Below are 14235 nucleotides of genomic sequence, written 5' to 3'. Positions count from 1 at the left end.
GGAGCAGCTGCACCCGTGAGCCATGGCCACTGAGCCTGCGTGTCCGGAGCCTGTTTCCACACGGAAGAGGCCGAAAAAATAAAAACCAAAAAAACCAAAAAAAAAAAAAAAAAAAAAAAAAAAATTAAAAAGTAATTTTAAAAAAAGAAAGCAAAAAGAAGAGAACAACGAAACCAGAAAACAAATCCACCAATCATAACAAGCACTAAAAACTATACCAAAAAAAAAAAAAAAAGACAGACAGAACCCTAGGACAAAAGGTAAAAAAAGCAAAGCTATACCTAGTCACACAAAGAAGCATATACATACACACTCACAAAAAGAGAAAAAGGAAAAAATATATATAAAAAAAGGAAGAGAGCAACCAAATAAATAAACAAATCTACCAATGATAATAACCTCTAAATAGTAAACTAAGATAAACCTAAAAGCAGAAACAAATTATTTGCAGAAAGCAAACCCCATGTGTACAGTTGCTCCCAAAGTCCGCCCTGTCAATTTGGGGTGATTCGTTGTCTATTCAGGTATTCCACAGATGCAGGGTACATCAAGTTGATTGTGGAAGTTTAATTCACTGCTCCCGAGGCTGCTGGGAGAGATTTCCCTTTCTCTTCTTTGTTCGCACAGCTCCTGGGGTTCAGCTTTGGATCTGGCCCTGCCTCTACGTGTAGGTTGCCTGATGCCATCTGTTCTTCGCTCAGCCAGGACAGGGTTAAAGGAGCAGCTGTTTCGGGGGCTCTGGCTCACTCAGGCCAGGGGGAGGGAGGGGTACGGATGCGAGGCGAGCCTTTGGTGGCAGAGGCCGGCGTGAAGTTGCACCAGCCTGAGGCGCGCCATGCGTTCTCCCGGGGAAGTTGTCCCTGGATCACGGGATCCTGGCAGTGGCGGACTGCACAGGCTCCCAGGAGGGGAGGTGTGGATAGTGACCTGCGCTTGCACACAGGATTCTTGGTGGCTGCAGCAGCAGGGTTAGTGTTTCACGCCCATCTCTGGGGTCTGCGCTGATAGCCGCGGCTTGCGCCTGTTTCTGGAGCTCGTTTAGGCAGTGCCCTGAATCTCCTCTCCTTGCGCACCACGAAACAATGGTCTCTTGCCTCTTAGGCAGTTCCAGACTTTTTCCCGGACTCCCTCCCAGCTAGCTGTGGCGCACTAGCCCCTTCAGGCTGTTTTCACGCCGCCAACCCCAGTCCTCTCGCTGGGACCCAACCTCCAAAGCCCGAGCCTCAGCTCCCAGCCCCTGCCCGCCCAGGTGGGTGAGCAGACAAGCCTCTCGGGCTGGTGAGTGCTGGTCGGCACCGATCCTCTGTGCGGGAATCTCTCCGCTTTGCCCTCTGCACCCCTGTTGCTGTGCTGTCCTCCGTGGCTCCGAAAGCCTCCCCCCACCACCCCCTGCCGTCTCCGCCAGTGAAGGGGCTTCCTAGTGTGTGGAAACTTTCCCTTCTTCACAGCTCCCTCCCCGAGGTGCAGGTCCCATTACTATTCTTTTGTCTCTGTTTTTTCTTTTTTCTTTTGCCCTACCCAGGTACATGGGGAGTTTCTTGCCTTTTGGGAAGTCTGAGGCCTTCTGCCAGCGTTCAGTAGGTGTTCTGTAGGAGTTGTTTCACATGTAGATGTATTTCTCATGTATTTGTTGGGAGGAAGATGATCTCCACATCTTACTCCTCCACCATCTTGAAGGTCTCCCCCCCACAATTACCATTTTTAAAAAGGTGGAAATAGATATGTTTTTGTTTAATAAAGACTCTCTAATAGGGTACCTAGGAAACTGGTTGCTTCTAAGGAGGGATATTTGGGAGCCAGGGATAGATTTTCATACTTTTTGAATTTTAAACCAAGTGAATATATAACTGTATTTAAAAAGAAGACACTATTAAATTGAAAAAAAAAATGCTCGTGCAACAAGGAAGTAAAAATTATAGCTGATTCTTTCAAAGAGCTTGGCTGTGAAGGGAAGAAGAGAAAAAGGCAGGAGCCAGAACTGGATGCAAGACTGAGGACTGATGTTTTAGTTTTCTGTAGCAGAGTCATGACTAGTCCATGATTTATATAAGACTATGGTGTGGATCAGGACATGCTACTTCAAAATATGACACCTGGGCATATTCAATATTTTAAGCTAAAGGAGTTTGAGAAAATAGCAGAAGCTGTTTGACCTTCTCGCCTAAACACGTCATAAAACCCTCATGCACCCCTAGAGAGGTACCCTCTCTAGACCCAGAGGAAAGGAGCATCTTTATCTGTGAACACAAATGGGTGCTGAGAAGAATTCTAACAAACAGGATTTGCTAAATTTCCCCCAGTTTATTTCCCATGTACCTATCATACTCTCTGACCTATCACCTTTTTATATGACTGCCTACACTTCATCAAACCTAGCATAAAAATACTCAGATCTAACTATTCCTTCAGGTCTTCATTTCCTTATGAAGGTTCAAGTGTCACCAAAAACTTACATTAAATAAATTTGTATACTTTTCTCCTGTTAATCTGTCTTTGCTGGTATACTTTTCAGACCCAGCCAAGGACCCTAAGAGGGTGGAGGGAAACTTTTCCTCCCCTACAACTATCATACTGAGTTGTGACATTCTCCCATCCAGGCATCTGTTGACATCCACTGATTTACAGGAGGCTGAGGATCCTCCTGGGAAACTGAGTTGTAACCACAATGGGGATTCAGACATATATAGACATACCTACCAGATGGGCTTTGATTGGAGGTGGGCAAGCAGAGCCTGGAATATTAGACAACACTGCCCTGAGGGAGAACTCTAAGGAGCTTTGCTCTGAGTATGTTCTTCACATAGGAAATAATGTGCATGGAGTCCCCTGGAGTTGTACAGGGCATCAGGTGTGTTGAGGGCATGCTTGCTTTTGGGCTTCTTAACAGGAATTAGGGCAGAGGGGTGGGAGCCATTACCTTCCCCTCTGCACACTGCAGTTGTCCAGGCACCATGAAATGCGATGGGGCTAGCATCCATATTGAGAACCTTGGTGGGCAGAGTGCTCAGCAGGACCCAACACCCCAACAATGAGCCATAGCTCAGATGAGGGGAGGTCAACATTTGGGCATACTGCAGATTCAGCAGGAATCTTCATAGGCTGCTGAGCTCAAGGCAGCCGTGCCCAGAGCTCTCCAGTGGTGGGTGATAGAACCTGAACGTAGCGGCTGGCAGTGGTTTGAGACAAGCAGGTCTCTAGCAAGGTGGCAGCAAGGAACAAACACAACTTTTTTCATGAACACGTATAAGACCCTCTCCCTCCCCTTTGGGAAGCTGATATACCTAGAGGCAGGGGTGGGTGGAGGCTGGGGTAGGATACTCGTTAAGGTGCAGGAAGACATTTGTTAACTAGTGGCTTTTTTACCTGGTACAATTTAGATTTAATCTGGACTCTGATGAAGCCTAAGGGTATTTAGGTTGCTTATTTTAAAGTGTATTTATAATGTGTGTGTGTGTGTGTGTGTGTGTGTGTGTGTGTGTGTGTGTGTAAGAGAGATATATATGTTTATTATTGAGTAACTAAGAGGAAGAGCTTGAACATAAGTAGATATAAGTGGGGAGGAAATAAACCAATTTGTTCAGGTTCTGGTCCCCAATAAACTGGAGGTTAATGGTGGAGAAATAGGATATGAGAAGGGCACTGTTTCTGTTTCTCCTGAGTCAGGAGGGGAGGCTTTGAGATGGAAATGGATTTGTCCGTGTGGACTGGGCTTCTGTGCAGTCAGAGGCTGTCTCATCTGCTGAGAGATGAGAAGGGCAAGAGTGGACTGGGCTTCTTGAGGAGAGCCATGAAGGCTTCACCATTCATTTAGGGGATCTGTGCTTGACTAGATAACTATAAATTGCTGAGTGGTGCCGGGGGCCCCACCGGAGTTGAAGACCACGAATTTGAAATGGCATAACTTTCCCTGACCCCCTCTGTCCCTGAGTTATGTACCCTCCTGTGGGCTCCATGGCACACCATAATTCCATCCTGATAATGCTTATCACATGATGGTGTGATTGTTGAGCTTCCCCACCCCATCAGCCATTATACTCTGAGAAGGAGTAGACCTGCCTTCATTTACTGTTGTATTCTTCTGAGTCTAGTGTAGATTCTTCTACTGTTTTTAGTGTATAGTGGGTGCTCAATAAATACTGGCTGAATAGGCATCAGCAAGATGACAGTTGTGAGATTTTTCCTATAGCTCTCAGAAACCAAGGTAGAGAAGCAAAGGAGGTAGATGAAATAAATGATCCAGAGTGATTAAGAGGTTTGCAGGGTGGGTGTAGCCTGGGGTAAAGATGTTAAGGGTGCTGACAAGAGCCTTGTTGACACAATGCTCCATGAGGGCTGGGTTAGATAGGATTTGAGAAGTGGTACATGCCAAGACTGGGAAATGTCTGGGGTGAGGCCATGGGAGTGGAGGGTTTATGGGAAACATTAGGGTTGAGGCAGGGCTGGGATGTGACCTTGGCAGTCCCAAAAGTGCTCCTGGCCTTTAAGTTCTACTTCTCAAAGCATTCCTCAAAATCCAGTGGGTACCTCCCATCACCAAGGATAAGGAGGGGAGAAAAGTTTAAACAACAAATAGATTCTACTTGGAAAATAGATTTGTGAGTGGGAGAAGAGAACAGACATTAGAACTTGGTTTTTAAATGACAATATTAACATTAAGTTCTTACAGATATTTTTTTCTTTAAAGCAGTTAAAATGAGGTGTGCACAATCATGTGGTTGGAACTGTCACAGCGTTTGGTCTCTATTCTGGTTTCGAAAGCAGAGGCCATACCCAAGTCATCTTTGTAGGCCCTGGGAGCCCTAAGGAAATACACCCCAAATGCGAGTACATTGATCAAAAATGAGCAGTGACTAACATTAGACTGATAACATTTTAGAATGAATAAAGTTGACTAAATGGGTTTTAGATAGCTGAGTCAGTGTTAAAATCTATATATTTTTTCTTTTTTAAAATTTTATTGAAGTGTAGTTGATTTACAATGTTGTATTTAATTTCTGCTGTACAGCAAAGTGACTCAGTTATACATATATATATTCTTTTCATATTCTTTTCCATTATGGTTTATCACAGGATATTGAATATAGTTCCCGTGCTCTGCAGTAGGACCTTGTTGTTTATCCATCCTATATTTAATATTGATAGTTTGCATCTGCGAATCCCAAACTCCCAGTCCTTCCCTCCCCCACCCTACTTCCCCCTTGGCAACCACAAGTCTGTTCTCTATGTCTGTCTGTAAGTCTGTTTTTGTTTCATAGATGTGTTCATTTGTGTCATATTTTAGATTCTACATATAAGTGACATCACATGGTATTTGTCTTTCTCTTTCTGACTGACAGTTTAGTATGGTAAACTCTAGGTCCAACCCACAAATACTCCATGTACCACAGCCAGGTTGCCGCTGACCTGATGTTACATTGTAGGGAGACTGACTAAGTGGGCTGTGCCATTTCAACATGAAGAGACCCTGCACAGATACTAAGCACAGAAAGAAATTGTGAGTGATGTGAAGATGTAAAGTATAAGACAACCTGAATCCAAATTATTGACAGCACACTTATTACTACAGAAACCTCATGAACAAAGTTCAGAAGAGAAATTGAAATTGTTCTTCTGGCCTGGGTACTTGGCTTGAAAGATTTGAGAGTAACACCTGAGTTTAACAGTAGTGCTGGGAATGGAGTCTACTTATTCATCAGGGAAGGGGTTCAATCACATATGCTCTCCAAAGTAGGCTGAGAGACTATACTCCTGTACCATATCATTGTACTTGATCTGCTAGTCACAGATTCTCAGAAATAAGGCTATAATACATAAATCTTCAGTCCAAATGCCCAACTTTAGCATCATCATGGTAATAACTGCAAGTTCCAAGTTTTTGGTACTTGATAGTACCTTTTTCCTACAATTGCAAAATGCCTGTGGAAAGTGATTGTACTTCAAATATATCAGCTTAAAAAGAAATGGAAGAAGTCAGAGGTAGATCTGGAAAAAAATTCAGATATTTGGAAAGCAATTTGTAAAATATTAGTGAAATTTGGTGACCGAAACAGGAGAAAAGTATAACGCTGTATGTTGTAGAAAATGAATAATAATCCAAATGATTCTTGCCCATAAAAAAGAAATGAACAGCATTCGGTGGAAAGCAAGTGACTAATTTTGCATCTATCTGTAACTTCATTTCAACATTCCTTATTGCCCACGTATCTGTGGTTCTTTAAATTCTTCTTTAGACTGGGTGTAGCATCTTATTGGGTCCCTCATAAATAAAATAAATTTTATTAAGTAAAATCTTTGACCCATGTTCACTGTATGTTAAAGTCTTGATTTTTACATTTGGAAAAAAAAATTTTTCCTTTTTCAGTGTCTAGTTTAGGGTGTCCCCAGCACTGGGCTGGAGGCATGGGAGATATGCCAACTGGATACACATAAGACAGTTGCAAACTACACATGAAAGAATGGGGCAAGTAGTAGATTTTATAATAAGGACTTCAGATTGCCATTGGGTTTGAGAGAAAAAAAGAGATCAGGGTTGGTGTAACCAGAAAAGTTTTCAGATAAAAGGTGTATGGTTTCTGAGCTAGGACCTCAGAAAGCCCAGAGGAGATGGAGATAGAACCAGCTTTGAGAGGGGAAGACATGATTGAGATAATATATGGTAGAAATCAGCATGACCTGTTCAGAGAGATTTGCTCTTTGACAAGGTCTGGATTGGAAAAATAATAACCAAAGATAAATTTTATTTGGCATTCATAACATTGAAGATAATGGGTGCCAGAGGTTCTCAAACCTGACCACCCCTTAGAATCACCCGTGGACATGTGAAAATGCTGATACCTGGGCCCCATTATCAGAAATTCAAATAAAATTGATCTGGAGAGGGAGGTGCCAAGAAAAACTCCCCAGTTGATTCTGAAACGAAACCAAGTTAGGGAAGTCCTGTGCTACTCAATTTACTTGCGCTCTCTGGTTTAATATAGCCCTCAGAGAGATCCCATAAGAGAGGTATTTTCATCCTTGTTTTAGAGATGAGGAAACAAAAGGCCCAGAGAGACTAAGTGATTTGCTTCGAGACTAGCTGCTAATAGAATGAGGGAGAGCTTGATTAGGGGTGGGTGGTGTGTGGATAACTTTTATTTTATTTTTTAAAAATAAATTATTTATTTTTGGCTGCTTTGGGTCTTCGTTGCTGTGCGCAGGCTTTCTCTAGTTGCGGCGAGTGGGGGCTACTCTTTGTTGCGGTGCGCAGGCTTCTCATTGCAGTGTCCTCTCTTGTTGTGGAGCGCAGGCTCTAGGCGCACAGGCTCAGAAGTTGTGGCACACGGGCTTAGTTGCTCCCCGGCATGTGGGATCTTCCTGGACCAGGGCTCGAACCCGTGTCTTAACCACTGCACCACCAGGGAAGTCCCCCACTGTGTAATTATGAAAATAGAATTCACTCATTCACCATATATTTACCAAATACTTACTATGTGCCAGGCTCTGTTTTAGGGACTGGGAACTAATGTGATGGTCGAAGTCCCTGATGAATGGAGAGAGAGCTGGCTATCTGGCCCTCTTAAAGAAGAGTGCTCCAGGGCAGGAGGAATATGGCATTCCTCTAGGGTATTAAGGAGATGCTCATAGACGCCAATAGGACCCACAGTAAACAGAGACAACAAAATGTCACTCACCTGGGGGTCTTGTTAAAATGGAGAGTCTGGGGCAGGGGCCTGAGATTCTGCCTTTCTGACGGTGCCTGGGTCAGACAGTGCTGATGTCGTTGGTCCTCAGCCCACATTTTGATTTTTGATTTTAGGTTTCAGATAGCATGGTCAATGAAGACCTCTGGGACTCAGTTTCCTTTTCTGTAATTGGGGTCAATAACTGATCCTAATACGTAAAGTTTGTGCCTTAAAGCACAGTGTCTTAGGACTTAGTAATTACTCTATAAACTTTCCTTGTAACTCTCTTAATTATAAAAAAATTTTTTAAGGTTTCTCATCAGAGCAACATGACATCTGTCTCGGGAGCTAAGGAAATGCTAATAGAAGCAAGCAGGACATAGGATATTTATAATAAGGGACATCCACCCTCACTGACAATATTATCTCCATGTATGGAAGTAACTAGTCGGAATCTTGTGGAATTCGGTAGTCTTAGTGTACAAGTGTGAAATTGAACTTTCTGAATGTATTTGAGTTTATTAAACCTCATCAGAATTTTACTAACAGCTCTTTTTCTGTGTATAAAGTTAACCACAATTTATGAAATAAAGTATGTCTCACTTCTATCTTTTTATAGAAATTATTTTAGAGAAATAGAGAAATTCACAGGAATAGGAACATAGAAATGACATTAGAGATATTTTTATATAAGCAGTTAATTATGCTGAAAAAAATTTCTTATTTTATAAACAGAAAGCTAGGATTATATCGATTATATAGAGTTGATTTTAGCAGCTAAGATATAGTTCATTTTCAGCAGACACTGCACTTCAGAAATGCATTTCAAAAATCTGTTCTTCTAATATATATAAAGCCGAGAAGCCCCTCTATCCCCCAACCCATGAAAATCCTCTAGTGAACTTTACATTTAGAAATTTCATGGTAAAAGAGAAAATAGTTCCACATTTTTCTTTTGGGGAAATTTGGTTTTTCTCTTCTATCTAGTGTGGTTATCATATTGGAATAATCCTGTGTAGAACTATAATCTAGTTACAGATCCTTGTTATTAGTGGCAGTAATAATTACACCATACATTTTTGATGGTTTTTACAATCTTCAGAAAGCTTTCACATACATTATTTCATTTAATATATTCCACAACTCTGAGTGAGAGGACAGACAGGTATAATTGTTTATGAAAGAAAACAGGTGAGGTTTGCCCCAAATCACACAGCTGATAAATACTGGAATCAAAATTAGAATCCAAGGCTTCTGTTTTCTAACCCAGTGCTCTGCATTTGGCCCACTTAATATTGCACCGACATTCTGACAATGAACGTAATAATCTGTAATGATCTTGCTAAATATAGTAATCAGAAACGAAAAGATGTAGGGCAATGACCCTGAGGCAAAATCCAGAGAAGGGGAGGAAGACTGTTCTAATTGGGTTCCCTTTATATATATATATATATATATATATATACACATATGTGTGTGTATATATATACATATGTGTGTATATATATACACACATATGTGTGTGTATATATATATACATATATATACACAATTTTTTCCAGCTTTATTGAGATATAGTTGACATATAACATTGAGTAAGTTTAAGGCGAACAACATTAGCTACCACTTCAATCCTGTCACGTATTTACCGTTTGTTTTGTTTGGTGAGAACATTTAAGATCCACTCTCTTAGCAACTTTCAAGTATATAACATGGTATTATTAGCTATAATCACCATGCTGCACATAGATCCCCAGAAATTATTCACTTCTAACTGAAATTTTTTATCCTTGGACCAAAATCTCCCCATTTTCCCCAACCCCCATCCCCTGGTGACCACCATTCTACTCTCTGTTTCTATGAGTTTGGCTTTTTTAGGTTCCACCTGTAAGTGAGATCATACATTATTTGTCATTCTCTCTCTGACTTATTTCCCTTAGTCTAGTGCCCTCAAGTTCTATCCATGTTGTAGTCAGTGGCAGGATTTCTTTCTTTTTCATGGCTGAATAATATTCCATTATATGTTTATATACATATACATTTGTTTATATATATATAAAATCTTCTTTATCGATTCATCTGTTGACACTTAGGCTGTTTCCATATCTTTTTGCTTCTCTTTAAATACCTTTGAGATGGGTGGAAGCAAAGCTCCAATGGTGATAAATCAGAAGTGTTCTTTTTTCTTTTTAAGTCAATTTGGTTAAACTCAAAAAAAAAAAGCAAAAACAGTTTTTGAAAACCAGTTGGTGGCTGATGCAGAATGAGATGTTATCGAACTGTGAAAGAGATGGAAAAGTAGCCAGAGGGCTAATTCCTAAGCTGATTGCCCTTAGCACACCTTGGTTCTACGCCCATCCCACCCCCAGGCAGGTTGCTGGGGCTTCTGGGGTAAACCCAAGCTCCTCGCTGGTTCCTCTTCAGTATCCTTACCCTCCCACCTACACTCCTGGCACTTGAGAGCATGTATTTCTTTCCTGTTCCTCTTTCTTCCCCCTATGATCTAAACAGGAGACACTTTAGCACAAAAAAGAAAGAGCAAAGTTTATCATCTCCACAAAAAGACTGAGGACCTGCCATACAGTACTGTGAACATAGTAGACAGGGCAAACAAGCAATGACATAGAAAACACTTCTTTTTTTTTTAAAGCCAACTTGTATGGTGTGCTAGTTAGCTAGTGTATGGTTTTCTGTAGTTTGCTGGCTGTGTTTTGGAAGCCTGATAAGACCTGGCCATGTAGGATTGCTCTTGTTCTTCCATACCTCAGTTTTGTTTCTGCATCTAATTATTCACAAAGTCCAGAAAGATCCTTATGACTCAAGGCCAATTGTATTTACTTACTTTCATTTGTCCTGGAGTCCAGTTGGTGTGTTGGCTGGATCATCTGAGAAGCAGATGCCAAGATCAAGTTGGAACTGGAAGAGATTTATAGGAGGTTGTCCTTGTGAAAGATAAAAGGCACAGGAAGAAGGAGAAGGCAAGAAGAACCTTCAGACCTCAGTTCAGGTCAGATACCTGTTAAAGAGAAGGGGAAGAAAGGAGAAGTGGATAGAATGAGCTTCAGACTGTGGTGCAGCTCCAAGAAGAGTGCTCACAGAAGAATCCTGTGTAGGTACAAGGGAGAGCTCTTGTGCCACTCCTGTGTTCAGTCAGTGGTTGGGGGATGTCCAGGTAGCACTTAGTTTCAGCTTGAATACTCAGTCTGATTCTGGAGACACCCACAGCCACAGATAGGCAGCAGTTTAATTCTTGAAAGTAGATCTCAATGTGGGCACTCCCACCACTGCTATAGCTGGGCAAAGGGAAGCAGCTTATCAAAGAAAGCTAAGTGCCTAGCAGTAGACATGAGAGGGTAGATCTAGCCAATGGATTTATGCCATCCGACAACGATGTGGATACAGATTCATGCATCCATAGACCCACCCATCCACCCACCCACCCACCTATTGCCTTAGATGACAGGAGCAATCTCTGAAACTCCTGTCCGAACAAGAACCTATGCTTGGTGCTGCCTCAGAAACCAAATCTAGAGTTTGCCACTTCTGCTACCACAGCCATGACCTCTGAGTGACAACTAGCCTGTATCTCCACCTAGTCTGCTTCCATTCCTGCTTGTGACCATAAGTTAACTTACCATACATCTGAGACCAAATTCTTTACTAAACCCTAATTTCTGCCAGTCTGACACACCTCTTTCTTGAGTCCTAATGGAACTTCGCTCCACTGTATAGACTGTAATTTAAGTTACAGCCCTTTGGCTCAGTGCTGCAGGCATAAAAGGTGCATGGCAAGTGATGAGGTTCACTGCCATGTCCTTGGGTTCAGGGTCAACGAGAACAACTAAGGAGCAGCAGAGGTGGTAAGATGGCTTGGCTGTATGCCTTCCAGTTCTCAAGTCCCTGAAGCTGTTTACCTTCAAAATGACCCTGGCCTTTGATTATAATATTGCATAGCAGCCTCTCTCCAACTATTATGGCAACCAGCCATGAGAAATCATGGGCGTCATTTTGAGAGCACATTATTTTGGAGGATAAAGATGGTAGGATTTTCTAGGGCTTGGCCGGTAATAAAAACAGGTTGATTTTTTAAACAAATATTCCTGCCAGTTAGAATTTAATCTTCCTCTAAATCAGCAGTCTCTAAGGTCCTTTCCATTTCTTTCACTCTATTACTTATTCTATCAAAGAACATGGATCTCACGATAATAGGAACCAATTCGCCCCTTTTTCTTCCTAGAACAATGTTTACATTTTGGCAGGCCTTCTCTCACGTGGTTTAAAGAACCACATGTGTTTGCAGGCTTTCTATCAAGCAGTTTAGAGAACATAAAACTTACAGTAATATTTTTGGGAAGTAAATTTTATTGTTATGGCTTTAAAACACAATCAAATAAAAACTAGAATTCCATTAGTAGTTGAATATTATAATAATAGAGTTGAGAATAAATTTTACTGCTATAAGAACTATAAAACAGCAATAATAAAAAACACTATTATTGTGAATAAATTGTGTTGAGATGACTAACTAGAAAGCTATAAAACACAACAATAAGAGATAATCTAATCACCAGAAAAGATGTGATACTAATTCACCCTTGTTAGTGAGGAGACCATGGCTCCAGTTCATTGGCCCTGAGTGCTCTAGGTTACTGCCTGCATTCCATAAGTTTGCAGAAAGATAATCTTTGGCAGGAGACCACATATTACAGTGAAACTGGACATGGGGAATTGAAGAAAATCCAATTATCAGTGACTGTTAGGAAAATCCTGTGTAGTACTGCCAAATGTCCTCACAACATATTCTTAAAAATTATTTGCAGGTTTCCACTAACAATTTGTATGTATTATTTGACTGTGCATTTCATGCACTTCTTATTTTTATTTATTTATTTTTTCTTCAGAATAACTGCATGGGATTACATATCTGTTGAGGAGAAAAGCCTATTTAATCTTACTCTTTATTTAAACTACCCATGCATCCCCGAGTCCGTCTGGGTCCCATTCTAATTAGCAGAAGCATGGAAAGAAAACACTCTTGTTTACTATGTTTCTCTCTCCCTCTGTGGAACTCACAGCTCCATGAAAACCCTTGCTTCAGAGTTAGGACTACCCAGGTGGCTGCCCTGTCCCTGCATTTGGGTGAGGGAAAAAATATCATGGGTGTTGCATTTTACCCCTCATTCTGAACACCATCAAAATTATCCAAGATTTCCAAATTGATGATATCCCCAGGGGATGAAGGAAGATCATTAACAATGAAGTTTCCATTAGGCAATGGAGGCATGCTGTTGGAATTTTCTATACTCCCTACCTTCACTCTCTTCCCTTTCCTTCTTTAACCAACTCCAGTTGACTTTTGTCCCTATCACATGCCACGTGCTGACTGAAATTGCTCTTTTGAAGGTCTCCATAAGCCTCTATCCTGCTGGATAAGATTGCTAGTTCTCGGTCCTCATCTGACTCGACCCCTTAGCAGCATCTGGCCCAGTGGGTAACTCTCATTTTCTCAAAATGCTTTTCTCACTTGGCTTCTGGGACACAACAGTGTCTCAGTTTTCGACCTACCTCACTGGCTGTTCTTTCCTAACTTCCGTTGCTGGATTCTTCTCTTCTACCAAGATCTCTAAATGTTAGACTGACTGGCGCCTCAGTCTTTGTTCTTCTCTTCTCAGTCTATAGTTGGACTGTAGAAGGGCTCCTCCGCGTGGCTTCAAACACCACCTCCTACAACCTGAAGAGTCACAAATGTATGCACTTCGCTCCGTCTTCCCTTTGAAGTCCAGCCTGCAGTAGCTGCTGTTCACTTAGCAATCCTTTGGATGTCTAAGAAGCATCTCAAAATTATCAGCTCTGAATCGAAGTCTTGACTTTCCATTCCCTCCTCCTTCCACCACTCCTCCTTTGATTTCCCCCATCTCATAAAAAGTCATCACTATTCAGTCCATTTCTTGGCTCCCCAATCTAGGAGTTGTTCTTGAGTTCCCTAATTCCCTCACATTTTATATTCATTCCATAAGCATATTTGTCAGGTCTGCTTCTAAAATAAATTCCCAGTGTGACCATGGCTTTCCATGTAACCCGTGACATCTAGCCCGAGGCCCCATCATCTCTCCCCCGGAATGCTGTGGTACCCTCCCTGTTGGTCTTTCTGTCTTCATTCTTGTCCCTCTCTTGCCTACACTCTAAGCAGCAGCCAGAGGAATCTTTTAAAATATCAAAACAAAACCTGTTCAATGATTTCTTAGAATAAAATGCAAAGTCCATACTCTGGCCCATGGTTTCTACAAGATCTGGCCCTTGCCTATCTCTCTGACCTCATCTTCCATCACTCTCCCTTGCTCCCACTTCACTTAAACACTGGTTTTCTTCCAGTTCCTCAGTCACAGCAAGCTCATTTCTTCCCTACACACGTGGCCCTCTTTACCTAAAACACATTTTCTACAGACCTTTGCATGAACCACATCATTTAGAACTTAAAAACTGTGTTACGTTGGGACTTCCCTGGTGGCGCAGTGGTTAAGAATCCGCCTGCCAACACAGGGAACACGGGTTCAAGCCCTGGTCCAGGAAGATC

The sequence above is a fragment of the Monodon monoceros genome, unplaced genomic scaffold (genome assembly GCF_005190385.1).
Source record: "Monodon monoceros isolate NGI ecotype Baffin Bay Population unplaced genomic scaffold, NGI_Narwhal_1 Super_Scaffold_16, whole genome shotgun sequence".
In the NCBI taxonomy this organism is placed as follows: Eukaryota; Metazoa; Chordata; class Mammalia; order Artiodactyla; family Monodontidae; genus Monodon; species Monodon monoceros.
This window is presented reverse-complemented; position numbering follows the sequence as displayed.